This window comes from Fistularia commersonii, chromosome 31 (genome assembly GCF_037954325.1).
Source record: "Fistularia commersonii isolate RoL2024-O1a breed Wild chromosome 31, RoL_Fcom_v1.0, whole genome shotgun sequence".
Classification (NCBI taxonomy): Eukaryota; Metazoa; Chordata; class Actinopteri; order Syngnathiformes; family Fistulariidae; genus Fistularia; species Fistularia commersonii.
This window is the reverse complement of record NC_141314.1, coordinates 3,042,363-3,048,959: the sequence shown is the minus strand read 5'-3', so window position 1 is coordinate 3,048,959 and position 6,597 is coordinate 3,042,363. Positions and strand designations below refer to the sequence as shown.

Sequence of the window (6,597 nt, the reverse complement as noted above, 5' to 3'; positions counted from 1 at the left end):
AATCGGGGTACTCGTCGGGGTTCATCTGCTAGCAAAGACGCTGTGAATGATATTTTGCTGCATTTGTTTTTTCTCTCGAGCCGTGTTTGCTATCCCGGATCTACACTCAATTTCTCCCCCGATGCCGGTTCATCTTCCCTTATCGCTTCTTTCTGTCACGGGCCATCCGTCCCGCTGCTCTCCGATATACCGCTCGCTTACTCCGACCGTTTTTCTTCCTGTTCTTATCCTGCTCGTAGAGGCCTTTTTACATCCTGACTGAATAATTATGCGGCAATAACAACAAGATTATCCATCTGTGATCCCGAAGGAGAAAGATCATTCATTCATTTGTCTATTGATTGAATGATTCATTCATAAGCAATTCATTCATTCATTCCCCCTACAGCCTAGAACTATGGATTGATGGCCAGTCAATTATAGGGCAATATATTGAAATACAACTTATTCATTCAACATATAGAAAAATACAAGCATTCATCTGTTCATTCACTTCATTCACACCATATAGAGAAGCACAATAATTCACTCTCACTAACACACAAGCATTCATCCATTCATTCAAGTCATATAGACATACAACCATTCACTCTCATTTATATGTCATATAGAAACATTCAAGCATTCACCCATTCCTTCACATCCAGCAGACACATACAACCATTCACGCTCTCCTTTGGACTCATTTTGGACTGTGGGAGGCAACAGGAGAATAAATGTGCAGGAAACAGGTTTTCAATGTATTGTTTCGCATTGTATCCAGTGCTAAAAGTCTGTAGCATCGGCTAATGCGCGGTGGCTGCAAATGTGCGAGCGAACACGAAAAAACAGACACTTCAGCGCATTCCCTGGGGGTTCTGGGACGTCTTGAACGTACACATCTCCGTCATTTGGTAACATGTTCAGGCCACGGAAGGACATCTCTTCCATCTCCAGAAGATTCTTACATATTCATTATTTTTCAAAATTTTAAATGGAAAAATAAGTATTTTGTGGGGTGGTGACCTATCAGAGCATGGTGTTCTGTATCACAGGCACTGATTGGCCCAGTGACGGTAGCATCATTCTCTAGCATACAAATATCCAGCATCTGGCCTCATCCGTTTCACCTGGATGTGCGATCGCTGCTTAGCTACTCTGCAGTGTTATGTTTGTATGAATTATATAGGAAGTGTTTATAAAAGTATGGGAAAGGTTAATAAGACTGCGGGGATGGTCGGAAAGCTTTGAAATATATATTAAAAGTGAAATTCAAATTTGGTCGCTGCTTTGTGGATTTTTGTTTATCACGACTGGTTCTGGAATATTAATGTGTGAACAACCCCCTCACATACACACAAACACACACAAGGTTCATCCTCATTTCACCACCCTGAGCTGTCTTTCAACACATGTTCCTCCAGCCCCGGGCTCCTTCACACCTGTCTTTTCTAGGTGCGCCGTAATAAAGACGTAACGGCGGATGATGACAAAGGAGACTTGAAGCCAAAAAAGCATTTCACGAGCTTGAGAAGTTCAGGCGAATCAGACATCAGGAGGGAGGCAGGAGACAAGTACTTTGTTTGGGAGATGCCAGTCAGGGTGTGCTGCAGATTTTGAGGACACAGGATGTATTTGTCTAAACATGCAGAAGGTCCATGATGCCATAAATTTACCAAACTCGTGAATGTCTATATATGACATGTGAATGAGCGACTGAACGGTTGCATGTCTCTTAATGATACATGAATGAGAGGGTGAATGTTTGTTATTTTTGGATGTATGAATCAGCTAGTCACTGTTTGAATGTCCGTATATGGTGTGTCAATAAGAGGATGAACGGATGTGTGACTTGTGAATGAGTGAGCGGATGGCTGAATGAGAGGATGAAATGGTCTATGTCTGAATAGGAAATGGAAATGAGAGGGTGAATGAGTGAATGTTGCATGTCTAAGTGACTAAGAGGAGGAATGGATATGTTTCTATAGGACAGGTAGATGAGTGAGTGAATGGTTACATGTCTGTGTGTGACATTTAAATGAAAGGGGGAATTATTGCATCTATCTATGTGACATACAAATGAGAGGGTGAACAGACATATGTGTCTATATGACATGTGAGTAAGGTAGTGAATGAATACTTGTTTATGATAAGTGAGAGGGTGAATAATATACGTGAATGAGAGTGTGAATGGATATGTTTCTCTATGACGTGAATGACTGAGTGAAAGATTCCCTTTCTCTATATGAAGCCTGATGCCAGGGTGAACATGTCTATGTCTGTATAGGACATGGAAATGAGAGAGTGAATTATTATATGTCTCTATGTGATATCTGAATGAGCCAGTGAACGATTTAATTTTTGATGTGTGAATGAGAGCATGAATGGACATTTGTGTCCATATAACTTGTGAGTGAGTGAATGAATGCATGTCTCTATGCATGATGAGTGAATGAGTGGAGAAGGTGAAAGGTTGTGTCTAGATGACGTGTAAACAAGCCAGTGAGGGTTTGCATGGCTCTACATGACTAGTGAATGAGCGAGTGAATGGTTGTTATTTGTCTATGTGATACCTGACTGAGAGGGTGAAAGGTTGCATACTTGTGTATATGTGTAAAAGAGAGGATGAATGGATCTTTGTGTTTATACGACTTGTGAATGAATGAGTGAATGAATGCATGTCTCTATATGACTTGTGAATGAACGAATGAATGGATGCATGTCTCTATATGACTTGTGAATGAACGGATTAATGGATGCATGTCTCTATATGACTTGTGAATGAACGAGTGAATGAATGCATGTCTCTATATGACTTGTGAATGAATGAGTGAATGAATGCATGTCTCTATGTTACAAGTGAATGACTGAATGAATGGTCTTGCGTCTCTACATGTGGCCACAGCATCGACTGCACCAGCACCGCTTTAAGGATGCTGCTTGCATGAATGAATGCTAAACGCATTCATTAAAAATCCGGATATACTGTAGGTCAATGCAAAAGCTTTTTACACCATAATAGACTGAAATAAATGGAAGAGGAGTTGAAAATGCAACGAATACAAACACATGCATAATAAATACACTTTTATGTTGTGCAACTTACTGAATTGCTACCTTTACAAATGCCTTGTAGAGAAATACACGGCATGGTCATTTTCGTTCAACAACACAGAACAAAGAAAAGACAGTTTGTAATTCAAATTTTTCCTTTTTTTTTATTTATTCCAAGCTGTGCAGAAGGGACTTCGCAGCTGAGACAAACATTATCCTTGTGTCTCTGAGTTCCAGCCTTGACAGCAGCAACATTAGCACCCGCGTGGTATTCAGTCGCCGATTGATTCACAGGTTTTCATCACAAAGCAGAACCAGTTGGTATCTGTAGCAATCTAACTGTCAGCTAGCCACACGCTAGCTGTAGCATGTGATTTGCAAGTGGCTCTCCGTTTGATTCCGATTCGGGAACCTTTGTGAGTGGACTTAACGTGTTTGCGTGTTGTTCTTCACAAAGTCAAAAACTGTCCAGGAGGTTTGCCTAATTACCGGGCAATTAGCCATAACTTTTTTTTTCCCGCATTTTTAACACTGTGGCTTAAACAATGATGTGGCTAATTTATGGATTTTCACGGGCTAACCAGCTTTGTGCAGCACAAGTGACACAAAGCAAATGAAAGAGAGACTGAGGAAGTGTGAGATGGAGGAATTCTGAGGATGTTCAATTCCAATAATGAAGAATTCAACTTTACCGGTTTCTGTTCACAGGATAAAGATGAAAATAACGATCAATAACTTTTCCTGGTTGGCTTATTTTTTTCCTGGCAGACTACATAAATAGTAAGCTAAATGTAAAAGGAATTTTTCTTTTTTTTTTTTTTTTTTTTAACCAGACATGTTCCAGGCGCTGTTTGAAATAAAGTATTTAAACTACGCATTTTAATTAAAAGTAAAAAACAAAAATATGCATAAATATTTCATCTTACAAAATGCCAAGTTTCTTTTCAAATATACTGGGTGTGCTACTCCGAGTATTATAAATTACTGCTGTAATGGTGCAGGGGGTCGCGGTCAGTGGTGTAGGAGGTAATACCGGGCAGCGGGAAGGTTGTAAAATCAAAAATGTGTTGATTAAGTTGCTTTCTTTTTTTTTCTAAGAATAAACTGTCTCTTGGCTCTTACTCTGTGCTTACCAGGTGAAGAAATGTCAATAGCTTGACATCATTTAGTTTTTAAAAATGAAAAACAGGATAGGACCTCAAGCTGTATTGAGTTCTCTTCCTGTCTTTATGAAAGAGCGATACCTTTCGGTCGAGGGCACGACGTAATTCGTTTCATTTTCAAATATGCAGTGATCACCCAGGGCACTCAGACGCAGTCTGCTTGAAAAAGCCTCGCTGCACACAAAATGTTGACTTGAACCTTGCTTTATATCTGCTTGTACAGTTTATAATTCTCTGTGTACTTCAACCTTCCTCCTCGTCCTTGTCGATCGTCAGGTAGTTGTCTCATTTTCTTTTGGATTCCCATCTCCTAATTTCCTCTCCATATGTTGCCACCTTACCGTGGTGGAGGGGTTTGCGTGCCCCAGTGATCCTGCGATCCGGCCATAGGAAGGGTCACCCAAAGCAAATAGTTCCCAGGAGAGGGACCAGACAAAGTGCAGCTCAGAAGACCCCCATGAAGAGGGAGAGGGAGAGGGGCTAGACCAGGGGTGGGCAATTATTTTTTCCATGGGGCCACATAAGAAACATAAAATATTGTGGAGGGCCGGGCCAAAAGGTTGAACTCAAAGCTGCATAATATTAATTGTTTTTCTTTATAAAAAGCAGTAAATAGCACTGTTTTGACAAGCTGGCAAGAGTATATGTTAAAGTTAAGCAATGAAAAAATGAGATTGCCTTACAAAAATGTATTCATTCAAATTTCTCAACACAATGGTGGACATTTTTTACTATTTGTGACTCATATTAGTGAACATTTTCAGTCACATTCACTTCAAAATACATTTTGAGTTCCATATACTGTTGGATAGTTGTGTAAAGGTTCTGAGCATTTAAAAGACATCACAATATTGTCTTTGTGCACCAAACATTAAGCAAGATACAACATATTGACTGTCACTGAACTGTGATTTTGAGAAAAAGTGTCCCAGTCACTGTTATCTGGTGCCTTAACATGCCTACATTTGTGGTCTAACTACCTCATTTGGTGTTTTAAAGTTATTTTTTCTTGTTCAGTGAGAGAAATCTAATCTCTGCTGGGGTTTAACGAGTGCATCGAAGTCAGGTTGAATGTCTGAAGTGGAGATGCGAAGCACAGCTGACAGATGATCATCAGTGAGAGAGGATCTATACCTGGATTTTGTAAACTTCATCATTGAAAATGTTTGTTCACAAATGTAGGTAGAGCCAAAGAGAACAAACATCTTCTGAGCATGTCTCCTAATGTTTGGAAAGTTCTCCTCCTTGAGAGAAGAGTAGAAATCCAGTAGAGATCCTGACTTAAAGTGCTCTGCCAGTACTACATCAAACTGCAGCTCAATGAGTTCCAGCTGAACATCACTTTGGTGCATCATCCACACTGAAGGTAAAGGGAGAGGAAATCATGTACATTTCATCCTCAAATCAGATCCTCAGATCGCCTTGAAAACTCACCATGCAATGCTCCTACCACGGATAAGTACTTGCAGAGGTTATCAGCTGATGGTGTGACTTCTTTCAGGGTTTGCATGTGAGTGAGAGTGTTGCTCTCCAGTTGTCTTGAAAGAAACTGTATCTTTCTCATGAAAGCCTTCACCAGGCTGTGCATTTCATGCACAAAAAGGCCCTTGCCTTGCAGCTTGGTGTTCAGTTCATTCATCAGTGCAGTCACATCAACAGCAAATGCAAAATCTGCCATCCAGTCCTCATCTGCAAGCTCTGGGATGGCCTTGCCTTTTGTCTCACAAAACTCCTGGATTTCTGCTTTCAGATCCCAGACTCTTTTTAGCACTTTGCCCAGGCTGAGCCATCTCACAGAAGTGTGGTAGCCAATGTCACTGTGCTCACTCTCATGCTCCTCCAGAAGTGTTATAAATTGTCTGTGATTCAGTGCCTGATTCAGTCCCTGATGAAGTTAACTATTTTAGTAACAACACCGATAACATGGTTAATTTTCAGCAATGATTTGCACAACACATGTTGGTGTAAAATACAATGTAAAAATACCAATTTCTGATCAGGGTCAATTTCAGTCACTTTATCATGCATGCGTTTTAAAAGTCCGACATTTTTCCCTGTAAGATTTGGACAACCGTCCGTGGTGACACCTGCCAGTCTGTCCCATTTCAGTCCCAACGTGTCCATACAAGCATTTACCTCAGTGAAGAGATCGCTCCCTGTCGTCGTCCCTTTTAACCACCGCATTGCTGCCAGCTCCTCCGTAATCTTGAAGTCCGGCGCTATCCCACGGACAAATACGAGTAGCTGGGCTGTGTCACGGACATCACAACTCTCGTCCAAAGCCAAGGAGAAAAAGTCAAAACTTGGCACTTCACGTTGCAGCTGTAGCTCCAGATTCCCCGCAATGTCCTCGATCCTTCTCGTCACGGTTCGCCTGGACAGCGGGACTTGCTCAAATGCC

The 6,597-nt window shown here is 41.0% G+C and overlaps 1 pseudogene; it reads right to left on the bottom strand.

The window, feature by feature from the left end:
• Positions 1-1,359: 1,359 nt before the first annotated feature.
• LOC147215588 (general transcription factor II-I repeat domain-containing protein 2B-like) lies at positions 1,360-6,380 on the bottom strand (annotated as a pseudogene).
• Between the last annotated feature and the right edge of the window lie 217 nt (positions 6,381-6,597).